The following is a 21,196-nucleotide window of genomic DNA, read 5'->3' on the forward strand; positions in this document are numbered from 1 at the left end:
TCCCTTAAGGGAAAAGCCTTTGCTTTAGTTTAATTTTTCATTTATGTTGGTTGCTAGCTGTGACTAGTTATGGGCTAGCAGTGAGTGACCAAACTAGGCCTTGCCTATGTTCTGAACAATTTATTTCGGTACCAGGTGCTGTGGATTTATTACAGTATCAACATTCCATATAGACTGGCTCAGACTATGTTCTTGCAGGTGATTCCTTTAGAAAGTGGATTTTGTTTTAATTCTGAACATTTATGCCAACAAATTTTATGTATTTTAATTTCCTTGTATGCCTTATTGTTTTTCTAAACTAAAAAAGTCAAAAAATCATTAACCTCTATTAACATTTACAGAATTCATAATGAAACCCATCAGTTAATAATGTGTAAATCTAAAAACCCATACAGCAAGTATAGAAATGTGAAAAGAAATGTGTGAGATTGGTTGCAATGGCAAAAAACCCTCAAACCCACTGGTTTTGTCCATCTCAGCAAGAGGTGCCCTATTGCATAGGGCGGTAGCCTTATGGCAGAACATATGCCTTATCTGCAGAAGGTCCCAGATTCACTCCCTGGAATCTTTGTTAAAGGATCAAACAGAGGGTGAATGTAAAAAACCCTGTGAGACCCTGTGAGAGCCACTGCCAGTCAGAGTAGACAATTCTGACTTTGATAGGCCAATGGTCACATTCATTATAAAGCAGCTTCATGTATTTATACGCGACCATGCAATATGGACCAGTTAATTTTCGGGATGCTTCCCAAAATTATCCTGATTTGAAATTCCCACCCCTCCAAGAACTACCTTATGTTCTTTGTGTCGTGGAATTAGTGGGTTGGACCTAACATGTTTCTGTGTGCACCTTGCAAAAGTAGAAGTGTGCTTTTAAAAAGCCTGCTGGCAGATTGTCCTATGTTAGACTTGTTGTACCTCAACTTGTATTTCTGCGTGCACAAGATATCGTGCAACTGATTAGCAGGAGCTGCAGGCATGTCTAGCACTATTGTTTGAACAAAAGGAACCGTGTTATGTTTACAGTCTGGTTCATGTGTAGCTGAATTTATGTTTCAGGCTTCAAGCCCTCTCACATCATACCTGTTTTAAAGAAGGTTGAGAACAATGCGAGCTAAACTGCCAAGCACGATCCAAGAAGAAGGCCCTTGAATATTGCGTGCATTACTATTTTCAAAGTATGTGGAAGACAAATCTATAATGCATGGCTCTCAGGTAACAATATTGCACAGGTGGTGAGTCCCCAAATTACCAATGTATAAGAGAAACATTACCATTTTAATCCTGAAGTAATATAGAGCAAGTTACACCTATTGTCCATAAACCAGAACATTTTAATTTTTTATTGTTCTTTTATTTGGAGGGGGGCATTTAGCAGATGGAATTTTATTATTGAAAAACTGAAGTGCAAGTCACTATTGCATGGTAATGAGGTCAAAGGTTCAGAAAATAAATACATGGTATGAAGAAGAAAACCGTTTTAGAATCTCATAAGCTTGGAGATCATTCCTTTAGGTAATCAGAAGCATTCAAAATGTATCAGTCCCAAGTGGGGACTTTGAAATGAGGCAGACTCGGTTTGTCAAAATGCTCCTTATGTGGAAAATATTATAGCCAGAGAAAAGTTGTTGCTTATATAGTGGGACAACAAAAGAACAGAATATAATGTTATTAAAGTCTTATGATATATATATGTGTGTGTGTGTTTTTCCTTTTTCCTTCAAAAACCAGATTTGCCAGGTTTCATCTGATTTATGTAGCATAATCGTATTGATACCTTCTTCTCCCTTGTTGTAACAATAATCCTATAAATATTTCATATGTTCGTTTCTTTTTTCTCAACATAAATGCCTTCATTTTTTTTCTCCAGGATCACAATTTGATCTGAGTGCAAATAACTCCAACAGCAGGGGTTCAGAGCAAAGAGATATGCCGTGCTGGAGCTACCAACAACTATACAAAGGTACTTTAAACCAGCTTATGTTTCTATTTGGCTAAGGATAGAAAGGGGCATTTAAAGGTTGCCATTATATATACACAGACACACACACAAAAGAAAATAAAATCTCTTTGTTGAATGAAGTCATCTTTGAACGAAAGATTTTCTTTTTTTACCCTCATGCTAGCTTCTCATAAGTACTCAAAATGGGAGCATTTGGTGGAAAAGTTTGTATTCAGGTTTTAAAATATGCACACCACTCATCATACACATAAAACCAGTCTATAAAGCTGTATAATACATATGCAAGCTGGACAAGAAAGCAATCTAGATCTCATCATTTGGGATGATTTTTAAGGATAGTTTTGAATTTCTCACTCCCATCCTTTGTTTTGACCTGCAAATATCTGTTTCTGTTTTGCTTTCTCCCCTGTGCTGGTCAACTCTTCATGTCTTTACTTCAATGTCACTTTTTGTTTTCTCATTTTATCTTTTCCTCAATATATTTTCCAGCATCATTTATGCATCAGCATTGCATATTTATGGTATGTTTAAATGATATATGTTGTGTTCATAAATACCATATGTCAAAGCCCTCCTGACTTACCGGGAGGCGCTGTTTGTGGGGCTGCAGAGTTCAGGGTCACCAAGCCAGCCTGGTCTGTTGGCTCCCAGCAGCCTCTGTGACAAAACTGGGGAGCCAATGGGCTCAGGCTGCCCAACTGGCCAATCAGTGGCAGCCTTGCTGGGTGGTGGGAGGCCCCCTGGCCAGCAGACTGGTATGGGAGGATTCTTCTCAGGTCCATGGGTGGGGCCTGCCCGTTCAGTTGCCTAGATTAGCATCTCCGTCACCCTTTCTTTGGCTTTTTCTGGACTTGACTCAGCTGGAATTTGTCCTCTCCTTTTCACTCTGTGGTTTGCTTTGCACTTCCAGTTGTTCTTACACTTCTGTCACAACTTTGGTAGTGGCAGTTTGGCATATAGCACAGATCCTTTTGGGGGAAAACATAGTTGGCGGGCACTGTTTCCCCACAGATGGGGATCCCCTTAAGGGATGGGAGCAAGGAACAGAAGGGGCAAGCCCAGCTCAGGGGACTGCTGGGGCATGCTCACTCCTGGGTGGCAGGGGAACCACTCACAGGCTTGCGCTCATGTGGATTCCCATTCACTGCCTCCCCACAGCTTCCTGCTCAGCTGGTGAGCTGAGGGAATGTGGTGTCATTAGCTGGTGGGCAAGTCAGCCAGTGCATGGATCTGAACCCATGAGGTACCAATGTTCTTAAAAGCTGTATTCAATAAAGCTGTGGCCTTTGAAACTCCACCTGATATCTCTGTATTTTTCTGTCACCTTGCCCCTTGCCCTCCATCCCTTGAGCTGTCTCTGAAAAGACTGCATATAGGATCTGAACTACATGTCTGAACAGTACAAATGAATCTGGGGGGGGGGGACAGCAAAAAGCAGATAATAAAAAAAGGGGGGGCTGTTGTTCATCCTTGGATAGTTGTCACAGAAGACCCAACTTCAGCCTTGCCAATAGGTTGTTTGAGATTATACTCCTCTGCAGAAGTGTGGGTGGGACACATCTTACAATGCAATCCTAAGAAGAGTTACTCCAGTCTAAGCCTATTGAACTCTGTGGGCTTAGGATTGCACTGTTAAACTCAGGCCAGCAGCTAAGTGGAACTACCAAAGAGTCTATTGTTTAAAGTGATTATTGGACTCGAATCTTGCTCTTCTACAACAGACCAACACAGCTACTCACCTGAAACTCCCTTAGAATATCTGTAATCTAGTTGCTGTCTCCATGAATCTTCTTGCTGTCTGTGAAAAATGAGCATTAGAAGGCTGTAAAATGGATTATTTTTATGTTCAGTATCTTTCACCGACTCATAGTCATGTCTTTAAGTAATCCCTTACCTCCCTTCAAAACTCTGCCATACAAAGTAGTGTTTTTTTAAGGATCACATAGGTATCAAAACACTGATGGCAATCTTGCTGAACTCAACCAGGGGGAATTGTGGATGGAACATTACTTTACAGGAAAATACTAGTCACTCACAACTATTTTTTTAAAAGAAAATTTGTTTTTCTAAAAAAAAAAGTTATTATTATTTAAAAAGGTGATCTCCTGTTATAAATTAAAACACCCTTTTGGGGTGAAGGGGGCTGGAATAAATAAATATATTCTTTGCTAGACTGTATGGCCACTGGCCCTGTCTTTACAATCCTGCCCAAGCTGAATAGCAGAAGTGTATCCTAGACATAAGGCTGCCAGCTTTTAAACTGGTGACTATAGCTAGCACTTAATATCAGATTGCTTTACAACAATTATCAGGTGATGTTGTTTAGTTACAAGCTATGGAAAGCTTCAGCTGCCCATTTCTGCATAGCAAACTTTTATAAGAGGAGAGGGCTCCCCCTCCCCCCCCACCCCCGCTGGCCTTTCGGCAACCGTACTTAGGGAACAGCAGTAGGAAAGCAAGAACCCTATTTGGTCAAGTCTCGTGGAAGCTTTAACAAAATAAACCAAGGCAAAGACAGATGATGTAGCAGTTTAACAAGTGTAATGTACCATGTGAGAATAAGCCTGGATATGGGGAAGGAGTACTGCCAGTTCCAAGTATCTTTTGAAGGGGTTTGCTGTGTGTAATATCTATATCAGTGCATTTTGTAGAGATTTGTGTTCTTTTTGGGAGGGCACAAAGAGGTGAGTAATCTCCTGCTGCCCTCCCCTGATTTGCTGACCCTCTAATTATCCCTACCAATAAAGCCTTGTGCCACATGCTATCTCCCGAAAAGTATTGCAGAAGTTAGCACATTAAACTGAGGTATGGCCCTCCTTTGTTTGGTTTGGCAAGTGTGCTAGGAAGGCTGCTCCAGGCAAATGGAGAAAAAATGCTGGCAGGTTTTTTTCATGTGGAGAGTTATACATACCAAGATTGTTCTGATATTGTTTGTTTTGGTCTTAGTTCTTGACTGAGCATTAAGCCCAAGACAAGTCTTGAGAGACTGAGGGCCAAGCTACACATGACGAATGACACTTGAATGGCAAGTGTATTTCTCCCTGTTCACTTGCCCTCCACTCAGTCCACTTGCCGTTCAAGTGTCATTCATCATGTGTAGCTTGGCCCTGAGACCCAAGCTACAAGTGACGCCTTACACAGGTTGGACACTTGTCAGCTTACCTCAAGTTTTGATGGGAAATGTAGGCATCCTGGTTTTACAGCTTGGCTCTCCATTACATTACAGCTGCAAGACCAGGATGCCTACATTTCCCATCAAAACTTGAGGGAAGCTGACAAGTGTCCAACCTGTGTCAGGCATCACTTGTAGCTTGGCTCTCATATTAAAGAGACAGAAAACAATACACAACAAGGAGATGTAGCCTGATCTTCCAGCATTAAGTTGAAACCTGCTGTTGCCATGATTCTCAATACATATCAATGAAACATCATTCATTTCCTGAATGGCAAACCTCTAGATGCCAGTTATTGGCTATAATTAGAGTGGGAACCAATTCAGTTAGTATCTCAAGTACTAACATGGACTAGGTTGGATTGTCTCTCCTTTATCTCTAGGTATAGCCTTTCTTTCTTTCTTTCTTTCTTTCTTTCTTTCTTTCTTTCTTTCTTTCGCCATGGATCAAGAGGAGTTAGCCATGGTAGTCTGTTGTCGCAAAATAGTAGAGTCTAGTAGCACCTTTAAGACTAACCAACTTTATTGTAGCATAAGCTTTTGAGAACCATAGTTGATGCATCTGACGAAGAGAGCTGTGGTTCTCAAAAGCTTATGCTACAATAAAGTTGGTTAGTCTAAAAGGTGCCACTGGAATCTTTACTATCTTTCTTTCTTTGACACTGGAACTTAGAAGCCTTTGCAAGAGCTTGCCTTTTTATGGGCAGTGGCGACTCAGCTATTCAGGAAGTGCAGCAAAGGAAGGGTGTCCTCTCCTGAGGGGGAATAGGTTAGCACAAGGCAGTGGTCAGACTCTGAAGCAAAGGAATGGGGGGAGGGTGCTTTTGAGATGCACCACCTGGATTAGATTCTTCTATACAAGAACAAAAGGTTTTCTCAAGAAAGGCCTTGAAGTTCAACTGATGCCACTGTGTGTTTGCAGATGCTTCGGAATCCTTTCCCTCATTGATCCATCAACAATTACTTTCTTAACCACAACAAAGCATCTTTTATTCACAAAAGAGGTAGATTTGAGATAGACAGCCAGAGAAGAATCTTTTTCTTACTCACAGTCAGGCACACGTGTATGCCTCTTCTCTTTTTGCTAGTCTTCTCTTTGCACATCCATTCTCAGTCAAAATGCCTGTTTCTAGTTACAGCTTTATCTGTTTGACATCAGTCATTGGAGGAATCTTAGAAGCCATTTTGAGACTTCAATAGCAAGTCTTTTAGAAATGCACAGCTTGATCAACAGCCACTGTGTGGTACTAGATTTCCCCCCTTTTTTTTAAAAAAAAGGAAAAAATGTGGAGCTAACCAACAGACTTTAAACACATTGCAATCCTTTGAAGAAACTATCGCCATGTCGGAGACCTTTCAAAAGACATGATTTGGTTTTTCTTTTCTTTTTTTTTTAATAAGAAGAGCCGATTATCAGCGTTAGCAATCAGAAATTAAACAGCTGAATTAAAAAGTCGTTAAAGGTTAAAAAAGCACAAAGGGAAGCAAATGGTAACTTTAACTTCAAAGGACATTTTTTTATTTGATATTGGAGGAACCAAGAGAATAGAATGGGAGGAGGAGGAGGAGGAATGGGCTACGAAGCTCGTTATTTTAAATGGGTTTACTAACATCTCTCTCCTTACAAAGACATAGCATCCATCAAAGGCAATGAGAGAGGGCTGGTTTCCTTTTTAGAATTTCCATGTCCAAATTTTGATGGACTTCAAAAGAAAAAAACCCTCATATTCTTTTTTTCTTACCTTATAATAGTGATTCTAGATGAAGAATGGGAAGAAAGACTCATGGGGGAAAGAATACAACACTGCTTTACTGTTACAGCATATTTGGAAACTTAGTTATATCAGAGAATCATGAACAACACTGACATAATGGGATGGCATTGTTAGGCGACAACTTAAGTCTGAGTGTCTCAGCAGGTCCCGTTGCTAATTTCTTGAAGACACACAGACACCATCATTTGCCCTCTTGTGCTAAGTGCTTGTGCTAGGACTATGGCCTCTGGTGCTGTTTACTTATGCAAAGATTTCTGTTGTGCCCTTCCATTGGGTAAGGGCAGTTTAAATTAGAAATCAAACACAGTCATCTAAAGAAACATAGTCTCCAAAAGGCAACAGACATAACCCTTCAGAAAAGTGCTGGTGCAGCATAAAAAACCCACATCAGTGTCAGGCCCTGCCCCAGACCATCCTTTTCGGAGGACTCCTTGGGAGAGGGAGATGCCATGAGGGAGGAAGAGCCCCCTGTGGTCCCCATCACACCTCATACACCTTGACCACTCAGGTTCTTTGAGAATATCCCCTTCTATCTCTATCACAATTGGTTTCTACTCAAGAGTCAGAGGTTCAGAAAGATCAAGGGTTCACCAAATAGTCTTTCCACAACCAGTCTCCCTACATACTCCCTCACAAACCTCTGGAACAGAGAACTTGGGCTGAAGCCTGGTCCAGACAGAGGAACAAATACCTGGTAGATGACGATCTTTCTTCCTGCAGCAGCACACAGCAGGACGGTGCCAATCATTGAGTTTTGGCAGGATTGGGGACCCAACTCCTCCTACAGGAAAGGGTAGACGAGCACCTTCCTTTTTAGCTCCTCAGTTTCAGCCATGGTTGTTTCAACAGCAAGCCTGTACTAGTCTTGGACAGCTCCTTGCAGCAAGAGTTCTCTTCAGCTCCAGCTTGACCTGATCTCGGTTGCCTGACAGGGATCCCATGCCCTCATCCTTCAATCAGCAAAATGCTCTGTCCCCAAAAGACTGCTTCAAATAGATATTTTCTTACCCATTCAGAGAACTTGTTCAACAAAATGGGGAAGGAATAGTGCAAGTTATAAAGTGAGGTCTACAAAATGAAATGCAACCAAACAGGCCCCATGTATATCCACAAAGCAAGTGTTAAGTCACAAGGTTGTCCAAGACTCATACTATTTTTACCACCAGGGCTCACATGGCCACAGTTGCAAGCCATAGGCTAAGGCCTCAACTACACAATTCACCCATCTCACTGGGTGATTATTGTGTGGATAATAAAAACATACTTTGTAAACCACTCTGAGTGGGTGTTAAGATGTCCTGAAGGGCAGAATACAAACTGAATGTTACTATTATTTTTAATGAGTCAGGTCAGGGTTTGTTTTCCCTCCATCCACACAGTTTTTGTTCCCAAATGCAGCAGGGACTGATTTGTGGCACCTCAGGAGGAATGGCTTCAGTCTTTCCCCCTAGTCCATTTTCCCAAGCCAAAATGGCACTGAAGGCATTATTTGCCCTAGCATGGATCTGCATATGCACTGAATACTGTACAACAGGGCAAAGAGCACAGCCTAGTGCTAATCTGGCACAATTGTTTAACTTAGGTATTTATTATTCAGCTGCTTGTGTGTGTGTGTGTGTGTGTGTGTGGTGCCTCAAGTCATAACTGACTTATGGCAACTGCTGGTGGGGTTTCATGGCAAAAGACCATCATAGGTGGTTTGTTGTTGCCTGCCTCTGCAACCTTGATCTTCGTTGGAGGTCTCTCATCCAATTACTAACCAAGGCTGACCCTGCTTAGTTTCTGAGATCTGACAAGATCAGCCTCACCTGGGCTATCCAGGTCAGGCCACTCAGCTGCTTAGATGTTCCCAATTCTCTCTGTCCTGAATAATAAAGACTGATTCAATTATACCTCTTATTTGTTTGTTTCTTTACTTCATTTAGACTCCACCTTTCTCCCCACTCAAGACCCAAAGCAGCTTATGTCATTCTCCTCTCTTTCATTTTTATCCATAACAACCCTGTGGGGTAGCAGTAGAAAGCAGTAACAGTCCAGTAGCACTTATAAGACTAACAAAATCTGTGTGACTGGCCCAAAATCACCCAGCAAGCTTCCATCACAGGGTGGGGATTTGAACCTGGGTCTCCAGGATTCTAGTCTGAAACTTTAACCACTACACCATCCTGGCTGTCTGAGATAACACCAAACGATAACTTTAGGATTCTAATCAATACTAACAGCAGAGTCATGTGGCTATTGAAAGACTAAGGAATTTATTGTGACATGAGGTTTTATGATCTAGAGCCCAATTAGCATAAGAAACATGGGAAAGATGAGCAGTCGATGCTGAGCAAACAACCAAAACTACTTCTTTATAAAAGTTCATAATAAATGTATGAGGGTCCTTGCTGTAAGATGGCCACTTGCTTAGATGGTCTTAGACTTTTTTGTAATGTGGCTGTTAATTGGACTCCAGGCTAAGAACACAAATTAGGAACCTTAAGGAAGCATCTTTTTTTGCTTTGCTTTACAGGTGATTTCCCTCCCTGGAAAAGAATGCCTACTTAGTACATGGATAATTTCAAGCCATGATTGGAATAGTTTTCTGCTGAAAAACTAATTACAAAAAGAGAGAGTAGAGGAGGGGGCGATTTCTTGGGAGGAAGAGGCTAGACAAGTGTGACGGTAAAAACTAAAGGGTGCACCCAATGCAGAGATAATTTATATTCTTTGCCAGCCTTTTTCCTCCCCTCTGCTTAGGCTACATATAACTAAATGTTTGGTATCACAGATGAAAATGAGTCAATTAAGTCTATCCTTCTTTGCTGCCCCATGCATCATGTGTATTTCCTGAACTCTGTCTGATGTAGGATTGTCAAAATGCAGAGGTAATGGATGGGAAATTGTCTCAGGCCCCAGTGGTTCTGGTATATGATTATGTTACAGGCTAGCAATCATAGAAATTGCCTCAGAAAGCCATATACAACTCACCCATTCAGTAAGCAGCCTGTGGAAGCCTGGGGAATTGGTGTGCTCTAGCAAGGTGGATGTTATACAGGAGCTATTTATAAGAAATTCTTGCAGATGAATCTCATTTCTATAACTCCTCCACATGGATTATAGCTTTTGAGGACAAAGAGAAAGAGTTATATTTAACTGTTCGATAAGTCATTAGCCATCCCTGACATGTCGTACATTTTCCTATGGGGAGCAGCTGCTATTGGTATGCCATTCCACCTGGCATAGACAGTGTCATTTGCAATGGCTGTATTACCATCAAGGCATAATTAGTAAGGTTACATTTCCCCTTACTCTATTTTTATACTTTAGAAATGTAACAAGGGAAAAGGTGGGAAAACAATTTAGTTCAGGTTCCTTTTCGTTCCTCGGACTGTATTGAGGAAGAGCTGAGAATTAAACACTGAGACTATCCACACTGTTTCTGGGGTTACACTGAATAGAATTAGATTTAGTTAATATCTCAGACATAGATTTTTTTTCTTTAAAGACTCAGAAAGAAACAGACACTTGAAACCGGAGTGGAACAACATCCAACAAGACTCGGGTGTTTTTGTTAAAACAGATGCCTGCTTATCTCTATATGAGCACAATAAGAATTACTTGTCCCTATTTATTTTTTATTTAATTTACAAAATAAATCAGAGACTTTTTGTTCTGATGAAGGCCACCAAAATGGCTAATAAAATAAAAACATACATAATTAAATCACATCATAAAAACCATAAAATCTAACAAAAATAAATCATTAAAAATTAAAACCAGAGCTAAAATACACATACAAAAACATTAAAACAATAATTAAAATATGAGAAAGAAAGGACAGATCACAGAAGGCACATTTAACAAAAGAAAGAATTACCTTCTGGTGAAAGATGAAAACAAAAGGGGACAGGTGAGTCTCTTTAGGGAAAGAGTTCTGGAGTTTTGGTCCCATGACCAAAAAGGCCCTCTCCTAGGTTGCTACCCAGCTAATCTCAGAAAGTCAGGGCATCTAAAGTGGGACCTTGGAAGATGACCATAATAGTCAGGGAGGTTCATATGGGATTTGCTGGTCCTTTGAGTATGTTTGTTTCAAACTGTATAGGGCTTTAAAGCTCAGCACTAGCATTGTGAATTGTGCCAAGAAACAGAATGGGAGCCAGAGTAGGTGGGCTAAAATTGGAGTGATATGGTCCCTAAAACCCACTCCAGTCAATATCCTGGCTGCAGCATTCTACACCAATTGAAGTTTCCAAACTGTGTTCAAGGGCCACCTCACACAGAACAAATTGCAGTAATCTAATATAGATGTAACCAGGGAATCCACCACACTGGCCAGATCTTTTCTGCCCAGGAAAAACAGCAACTGGCTAACCAGTCAAAGCTGGTAAAAGGTACTCCTTGCCACATCTGCTACCTGCTTATCCTACAGTAGGCCAGAGTTCAAGAACACCCCTAGTCTATGAAACTGTTCCTTCAAGAGGAGTGCTACCTCATCCAGAATGGGTGACATCTTAAGTTCTGGATCAGACCTTCTGCTTTCCAGTAGCACTTTGATCTTGTCAGAAACTTCAGTTTATTAGCTAGGAACCAATCCTTACCTGCCTCTGGCAGGATTCTACAGCCTCCCTGGGATCAGCCTCCCTGGAATCAGTGGGACAGAGCTGAGCGCCATCCTCATATTAGTGACTAAGGGTGTTCATAACAGAAAAAAATGTGCCAAAATTATGCACAGAAATCGCTGGTTCACGTCATCAAAACAGCTTCCAGAATTCTGAACCAAACTTGGAAAACAAAATTGAAACAAGTTCCTCCCACTAAAAAGTCTGTGTGTTTCATTTCATTTCATAACTTTGGCATTGGACAGGCTCACCTCACAGTGTAGCAGCTTATTTTCCTGAACAGCACCAATCAGATTCCAAGGGTAGAGAGACCTTTCATTATTAATTAACTCTGTTGATGGGAAGAGGGAATGAGGCCAATGTACTTGAGTGCATTTCTCCCTCTTCAATCAAGTCCTCACAAGGGAGACCCCTTCCTTCTCTGCCTATCAGCTTTGAAAACATTTGGAATGGAGACTTCAATCATTGGTTGCAATTAGGAAGACACTTCCCTGGGAGTTAGCGCTGTTGAATAACATGGGGCTTACATCTGTGTAGACCTGTTTAGGATTCCTCCCCCTCCCCCAATCCTGTGAGCCATTTGACTACTCTGCCCTTTCAAAACCAATCCCACCTGCCCTAACAGCAAAAATAAAATTTACGGGGAAAACATATATCTATGGTTGTTGTGGGTTTTCCGGGCTGTATTGCCGTGGTCTTGGCATTGTAGTTCCTGACGTTTCGCCAGCAGCTGTGGCTGGCATCTTCAGAGGTGTAGCACCAAAAGACAGAGATCTCTCAGTGTCTTTTGGTGCTACACCTCTGAAGATGCCAGCCACAGCTGCTGGCAAATCATCAGGAACTACAATGCCAAGACCACGGCAATACAGCCCGGAAAACCCACAATAACCATCGTTCTCCGGCTGTGAAAGCCTTCGACAATACAACATATATCTGTTGGGTGGGCGTGGGGAATCCAGTCAATCATTCTGCCTGTCTGCCTGCACTTGGGCAATGGAGAAGATTGGCAGTGAAAATGCCCCATTTTGCAGTGGAATGCTGAGAATCAAAAGGAAGGATATGGATTTGCCTCTCATTGTGGGAACAAAGAAGAAGGAAATATGAAATCAACGGGCAACAGCAGAATGCAAAGGAAGTAACTTATTGGGACTATAGAAAAAGAAAAAGGTGAACATAAAGCAGGATAGCTTTTTGCTCTTGTTGCAGTGCTCTCCTACTGTGGCTGCTGTTCTACCCACTGACACTCACTTTGTACGGGTCTGTTGTTGTGTGGGTGGGTTTTAATATGGTTGAGGAAGAAAAGAGTGGACCAGTCATTTAGACTAGGAAGGGGACTAATGGTTGATGCTGTTTTTGATTAAGCATGAAAACTACCTTCCCACTCCTGAAAAGAACAGTGTGTGTCTGCACGTGTGGCCAAAGCATATGCAATGGACCAAAACGAAAAGAAACCAAATGGATCTGTTCCCAACTGGGACTGACCCAGCTGGAACAAAGTAGTAATGTAATGGGATTGTTCTGGAACCGAAATGGAAACTTTCTAGATGCACACCTATTGGTGACGACGACCCAGACCAAATCTCTGGATGACTTCACCCACTGGTTTCATGTAGATGTTAAGGGTGGAGCCTTGTGGGACTCCACAGGACAAAGGTCAAGGGGAAGAGCCAGCATTCTCTCAGCATCACCATCTGAAACCTACTTTCTGAGGTAGGACTGGAAGGACCACAAAATGGTGCCTCCCGATCCCAGCCTGGAAATGGTATAATTGAAATGATATAATTGAAAGCCATTGAGAGGTCCAGGAGCAGCATTCCCTCTGGCGCAAGTCACCCGCCAATGCTGTTTTAGTTCTATAACTAGGCCTAAAACCAGACCAGAAATTATACAAACTATCTGCTTCATCCAGGAAAACTTGGAGGTGTCCAGATAAAACCTATTCAATCACTTTGCTAAAAATGGAATATATGAGACTGCTGATAATTATAGAGATTCGGAACCAATAGTACCTTGAAGACTAAATATATTTCCAGGGCATGTGCTTTTAAGAGTCAGAACTGCCTTTGTCAGATATTCAAGGTGGGTTACACAGTTCAATCAACGCAATCAACAGGATGGGGCATCCAATAAACAATGCAATACAATTTGGACTGTAGAAGTAGGAAACCAAGCAGAAATTACATAGTAGGATCATACTTACAGCAACTGATAGTACATCCTATACACTTTTGTGTCCACAGTCCCTGTCTCTTTACCAAAGCAGCTTTCAGAATCATTTCATTACAACACAGCCCTGTTACCTCTGTAAAAAAAAAAAAAAACACCTTACTGAATAATTCAGTTTTGCATAGTTTGAAGGACTGCCTTCTCCCACTGCTACTGGGCAATGTGTTTCTATATTGTATGCAGTCTAAGTCACCTTGAAGTCCCTTTGGACTGAAAGGTGACACAGAATGAAAGAAATGAGTTGGGGGAGGGCACATCTCTTTGTAACAGCACAGATGAAGCAGCTGGGCCTTTAATTAAGTTACGTATTGGCTCATTAGATTCATCCTCGGGGGAAAAAAATTAGGGACAAATAAACTTAACGCCACAAACAACTTTGTAACAATTGTACAGAAACATGAACAGAACCCCCCAAAATGGAAGCCAATTGCATGTATAAAATAATGGCTTTGAACGGCACATAATTATAACTTTTCCAAGGGACCAACTTGACCCCATCAGCAGTTTACATTTGATTGTATTACAGCCCATTAACTGCCCCAGCGAGAGCAAACATATCCTCATCAGCTGAAATGGACAGATAAGGAAATGATAAGATGCTATGAGAATATATTGTTCCTCATGCAGATCTTGTAGCTCGTTTTATCACAAGATCAGGGTAGGCGAAATTAAATCTCACTTATTTTTCTCCCCCTGAAAACAGATACATAAAAATAAGGTTAAGAAAATGTAGGCTGAATTGTAGTTTTTTAAATCAGCTTTTGATTCTCGAGTTTGAAGCCTAAAATGCCCATGTTTTATTTAATTCTGGAGCAGGCATAAGGAGATGGTAGTATGTATATATTTATTATTTCTTCGATGTCCCACCTTTTGTCCCCAATGGAAATCCAGAGGGGTTTACATGGAATAATAATAATAATAATAATAATAATAATATATTTATTGCTTTTCCGGCCGAAGCCATAAGCCATACAAACACCAACAAAATATGAACTGTACACGGAATACGGACTGGAGCCATGGTCCTGGAGAAGGGGGCAGTTAACCTTTCCTCTTGTATCTTTTTCAACTGAAAATGGGACCCTAGGTGCTTTAAGTCCTATGTTAGGGTGAGAGGCACAATATATTTTTCTCTAAATTAGCTGAGGAGGGGAGTTTTTATCAGGGAATTGGTGCAGCAAAGAAAACCTTACCCAGTGCCACAGACCAGATCTAGACTATACTATACATGGCTATTTTTAGGGTTGAATCTGAAGCTGGGAGTTCCAATATCAGAACTCCCTTACAGTGTTCACAGATCCAGAGGAGTTAGCCATGTTAGTCTGTAGTCGCAAAACAGAAAAGAGTCCTGTAGCACCTTTAAGACTAACCAACTTTACTGTAGCATAAGCTTTCAAGAACCACAGTGCGCTTCATCAGATGCAAAAATAAAGTTGAAGATCCAGAGGAATTAGCCGTGTTAGTCTGTAGTAGCAAAATCAAAAAGAGTCCAGTAGCACCTTTAAGACTAACCAATTTTATTGTAGCATAAGCTTTCGAGAATCAAATTCTCTTCGTCAGATCATGCATCTGACGAAGAGAACTTGATTCTCGAAAGCTTATGCTACAATAAAATTGGTTAGTCTTAAAGGTGCTACTGGACTCTTTTTGATAAAAATAAAGTTGGTTAGTCTTAAAGGTGCTACTGGACTCTTTACTATTATACCCCTTACCATGTGCTGTTCAGATCTCAGGCTGAATCACTTGCAAAATTGCAACTTTCTTTGAGTGTGCCTTATATGAGGATTCCTCTCCACTTGTAAGACTGTTTACAAGCAGAAATTCATCTATTCATGGAAAATGTGCAGGGATTCTTTTCTTAATACATGCTGAAAATCATTTGCAAATAGTGATTCTTGAACTGCCTGGTAGGCTTTCTAGAAAATAAATGCCAGTTCTCTTCTCTTGAGGATATTCTTGGTTGTGACAAGGAAGGTACAGTGCCAATAAAATGAAGAGTTTTTGGCTCCCTAGGCAAACTATGTCATTGGAGTCCCCATTCAGTATAGAGAAAAATGTGACATCTAGAATGAACTTCCACCTTTATTTATTTGGCATTTGAAATGGACACTGTAAAAAAAAGTTTTTAAAAAGATGTTTGCATTGATTTTTGTGCTACTTTTCCATAATCCGAACACTATTAACTGTATAGGGTAAAAGAAGCAATAGGTGACGCTATGCAATTTTCTACCCCATTGTGGCTTCTGATGCATGTTATGTTAGTAAATAAAGGAAGAAGTTTCCAGCCATATCAGTCCAAAAGTAAAATCCAAAAGCTAAAACTGCAACCCACATAATACCTTTTATTAGGACCAACCAAATGACCATAATAACAGTGTGCAAACTTTCAAGTTCACCAAAAATCTTCTTTAGGTTACATGTTACAATTATTTTAAAGAAATATGTATAAAAAAGAGTTTAGGGAAGGGAGAATACCTCAGATTGTGATGTAAAGTCCTAAGAAAGCCTGTATTCAAAATGAGCTGGTTAATGGACTGCAAGCAGATTGAATATTTGGCTCAAGTGATCACAGCTGTTGAACATGGTAAGCTTGACTATTGAATGAGTTTGCCACAAAGTTTGTGGCATCTCTAAAGTTGGCAGACCCTGATGAGGGCAGAGAAAGTCATACCATATAAAGCAGGTATCTCTACATACTTGGGAGGACCATACCTACATGCAGAAAAAATATTATTTTGCCAATTGTTTTAATTAAAAAGGAAGGGGGGGGAACCTCAATGAATGACCCAGTAAAGACCAAAAATGCTCCGCTAAAAGAGGGCAGAAAATTGAGGGTTAAAGGAAAAGGCGGGGGGGGGGAGAGAAGTGACAAATAATAACTCAGAGCTGTAGCTTGGATGTTTCCTAAGTTACATTAGAGAGGTTTGCATGGGGAAGGCCAGTACGACAGAGCAGGAGAATCCCTGCTGGGAGACCCTGGAGCCATAGCTTAATGGAGACACAGAAGTTCTCAAGGCTAGATTCCTCTAAAAAGAGCCTAGGTAAGTAGACATTTGGGAAATGTCTTTTTCTTCTTAAATCTCCCAAAGCCCTTGCCACTCAGAGCAGGTTTTGATGGTATAGCACACTAGCTAAGAAGCTGAACTTCCGTTTGGGAGGTTGCTCGTTCAGTTCTCAATGTAGCCACTGCTTTGTTGGATAGCTTTTCTCAATCTTCCATGTGCAATATCGAGATAGTAATATCAGCTGTTGTAAAGGTTACTTTTATAATATGGGGAACAATCTGGATGCTGAAAGTGATACCCAAACATTGCGTGTGGTTATTAGATGGGTTCACCAGTTCAATATATCTTCAAACCTGTTGAGCGTAAAATGCACTGAGCTCGACTTGGACAACACCTGCCAGATCTTTTCTGTTTGCTCAGCCTATTAGAGGCTGCTCAGACATGAAATTCAGCATCCCTTTGTTGCAATGGTCTGCAGAATGGATCGGTTTACAAGGCTGCTTGTTGCTAAGCACTTATGTATAAGACATACAGTTTTGTAGACTCCATGTGCTCTGTGTGTGCATGTGCGGGGGTGGATGTAGATAGATAGATGGATAGATAGATGGATGGATAGATGGATAGATAGATGTTTATTTATTAGTTGAAATTTAATTGGGGTTGCTCCAGCCAATAATTAGTTTTGAAACTGGATATTCAATGGGGAAAGACAATACATGACAAATATGGTTTGAGTTTTGTTGTAATGCAAGAGGCAGCAATATACACTATGGACAATTTCCTTTTAAACTGATACTACACTTGATCTTAGCCAAAAGGCCGAGAAGCGATGACAATTTCCTTTTGCTATTCATATTGTAGAGTACTGATTCTCACTTCAAGCAGCTTTTATCTTCAGCTTTGTCTTTCCCTAGCAAAGGATATGTAATTACATCTTCAGTTGTTGGAAGCCCTCTGCAACTCCGCTGCACTATGAGAACCTGACCATGTGGATACCTGGATGAGCTGGGTGCTGCAGAACCAATGGAGCTGAAGTACAGGCACCTCAGGAGAGATCTGAACCCATATTTTCCTAAAGGAAGGAGAGGTTGGTGCTGAGTTCCAAAAGACTGGAGTAGGTGAGAAACATCAGTTGCCATAGATAACAGATAAGAGAAGGAGAAAAGAGAAGGAATCAAGCAGAATCTTTGATTGCACGAACATCAGAATAACCCTGCAGGATTAAAGCAAACATCTGGTTAATCCAGTTATCCTGCTTCCAATGATATCCAACCATATGCCCCTAAAAGCAGAACATGAAGGACAAAACCTGTTGTTGTCTTCAACAACAGGGAGGTTCCCTTTAATAATAATATTCAATTTATATACCGTCCTTCAGCACACTCCAAGCAGTTTATGAAGTGTGTTATTATTATCTTCACAACAATCACCCTGTGAGGTGGGTGGAGCTGAGAGAGCTCTGAGAAAACTGTGACTGACACACGGTCACCCAGCTGGCTTCAAGTAGAGGAGTGGGGAATCAAACCCGGTTCTCCAAATTAGAGTCCTGCTGCTCTTAACCACTACACCAAACGGATCTTTTAGCCTTCATGGCTAACAGTTAGTGATACTTTCTTCCTTAATTCCCGTCCCCCAAATCCCCTCTTAAAGCTCTCTAGGCTAGCAGCAACCACTACATCTTGTGGCAGTGGATTCCGTAAGTAAATGAAGAAATTGTGTGAAGAAGGATCCAAATCTAACACCTATGAACTTTGGCGCTTCGTCTTCCAATTATGTATTAAAGGGTAGGGGGAAAGTTCATTGTATTCATTTTCTCCATAACATAACGAATGTTATAAAGCTTAGTGGTCTCCTCTCCCCTTTTTTTCTGAACTGGAAATGTCTTTAAAAAAATACTGAACATATAATGGAAATATAATTTATCAAGAGACAATTCCCAATGGACACTTGGCCTTAACCGCCACTGCTGCCGTGAGCAAGACATGTCTGTCTCTCAGTTCAGTTTCCTAATTGTAAAAAGCAGGTAATTGGGAATAAAACCCTTGTAGAATCTTTTGTGGGAGTAGATGCAATAATGATTGCTAATTGCTTTGCAAATGAAACACAGTGTATAACTGATCAATTGGAACAGTAGAATAGTACAAATGTTTATCATTAGTGCCAAATGATATTAATATTTTCTCTTTTGAGAGGCTGATTTGGTTATTAGATGAATGCTTAAAAGCTGGGGTAAATACCAAGAACATCTAATGTCTGTCCCTTTCCCCTTTGCTTCTGTTTTTATCATAAATATTATTATAGACTGAAAAGAATGAAGCAGGATACACTTGAAGTTGTTCATGGCATTCGGTGGGTAGCATTTAATGCCAAGTGGCACAGAGCCGTAATTCTTGCTCTGTGATGTCACTGGATAGATGCCTTGGCTTACAGCACTTGTGGAATATGAAGGATAAAAGGGCAAGCTTGGCAGGGAGACAGAAAAGGAGGAAGAGAGGAGAGTGGTGGCTTTGAAATGAGCCAGCGAAGTAGGCCAGGAAGCCAAAAGAACAGCCGAGCCAATGGAGCTGAAGCCCATTTTGAGTTCTACAGCTCTGTCTGTTAAGTTATGCTTCTATGGACTTGTCAAAACATTGATCCATCCAGCTTATCATTGTCTCCTCTGGCTAGCAGCAGCTCTCCAGGATCTCAGGCAGAGAATGGCCTTCCCACACATGTGACCTGAGATCCTTTAGCTAGTGATTCCAAGAACTGAGCCTGGAATTTTTCAGATGTGAAACTGCTACACTGAGTCATCTAGTGAGCAAGCTGTGGCACTGGGAATCTCTGCCCTAAAAACTGCAGTCTGGGGAGGCTATAGGTTAAACCTCCATAAGAGAAGGAGACTGAGCTCCAGCAAATACAGACGGAGTATGCACTATGAACACAGCCAGTGTCAGGAGAGGGAATTTGGTTTCCCAAAAGACTCTACGAGGATGCTAGTATACAGCTGATTGTACACAGCTGTGTGTGAAATTCTGGTTTATTTATATCCCATTTTTCTCACAAGTGTGAACCACAAACAGCTTACAACATTGTTCTCCCTACCTCCACTTTATCTTTATGACAACAACCCTGTGAGGTAGGTCAGGCTGAGAGAAAGCGACTGGCCCCTGTTCACCCATTAAGGTTTATGGCAAGCTGAGGCTTCATTCCTGGATGTCCTGGATCCTAGAGTGACCTTTTAACCACTACACCATACTGGGTCTGATAACAACAGTTCCACACCAGCATCTGATGTGGCATTGCCTATAACTGCTATCGGTCTTCCTCCTGGATTTTGGTGTTGTGAGTTTGTGTTTATATCTTTTTATTGCATTATTTTATATATTATTATAAATGCTGTTTTAATGTTCAAATGTTTTCCTGTTTTCCCTCTTGGAGACAAGAGACGTGCATATATATATATATATTTTAATAAATAAAGTTGCCTAAAGGACACTTTGTTGTGGCTTGTTCACTGATCCATCTTTAAAAGCATTGCCAAGTGACTACTTAGGTTGCTTTTGCTGTTGGACCAGAACTGGATGTTCCCTGAGTGCCTCGATAGTTGCATTAAATTCCCATTGAGGTTTCGAACTCACATCAGGTCGCTGAATCTGTGACTGAAAACCTGCATCTGGGTTCCTCAACATTGCATTCCCAGGTCCCTGGATTTATACTCCATCTCTTCATTCTTCTATCCTTCTATTTTGTGTGTGTATGTGTAAAAAACACTAGTGCTGTGGTCATCCATATCCCATGGACTTCAGACACTGCTAGCATTGGGCCCAGTGATATATAGCCTCGACATGTCATCCGTGTGTTCTGAGAGCCTATTATGCTGCTATATATCATCAGAGATCCGTCTTACCCAAGACAGATTATGATTATATATCATTAGAGCAATGGCAAGATGGAACAGGAGTCCCAAAAAGGGATTCTGAAAGTTTTATAAGAAGAAAATCTATCGTTTTGGAGGTGAGATGAAAAAGATTTTAATACAATGGATGAGTCTGGTAATTAATCTAGGCTGTCAGGTGAGAGAGTTTAAAACCAGCAGCTTTGTAGCATATACGCTTAACTAATAGGTTCCTGGAAGGGCAGAAAGGTTGTATAAATTAATAAATAAGTATCTGTTGTTACGTATTTACCTAAACTTTCTTCTGTAGAACTCAATGATCCCAGGTGGTCTCTCATCCAGGCATTGACTAGAGATGTTCAAGCACATTCTGGTTTGGCTGATACTCTGCTTACCCATTGTGAGCAGGGAGCCGTTTTTTCAATGGGCAGTTTGGCTGCTTGCAAGAAGTTTGAACCCAATTTGCCTTATGTGATGAAGTAGCAACTATGTGAACAGCTTCCCTTGCTCACAGCTACTGGCTTTACCACATATCACCCCTCATTTAAAAGATAAATATGATAAAATGATATAA

General features: G+C 40.9%; 1 pseudogene; it reads right to left on the reverse strand.

The window, feature by feature from the left end:
* Window positions 1-17,399: 17,399 nt before the first annotated feature.
* On the reverse strand, window positions 17,400-17,576 carry LOC129341778 (U2 spliceosomal RNA; annotated as a pseudogene).
* Window positions 17,577-21,196: the final 3,620 nt, after the last annotated feature.

The sequence above is a fragment of the Eublepharis macularius genome, chromosome 13 (genome assembly GCF_028583425.1).
Source record: "Eublepharis macularius isolate TG4126 chromosome 13, MPM_Emac_v1.0, whole genome shotgun sequence".
Taxonomy (NCBI): domain Eukaryota; kingdom Metazoa; phylum Chordata; class Lepidosauria; order Squamata; family Eublepharidae; genus Eublepharis; species Eublepharis macularius.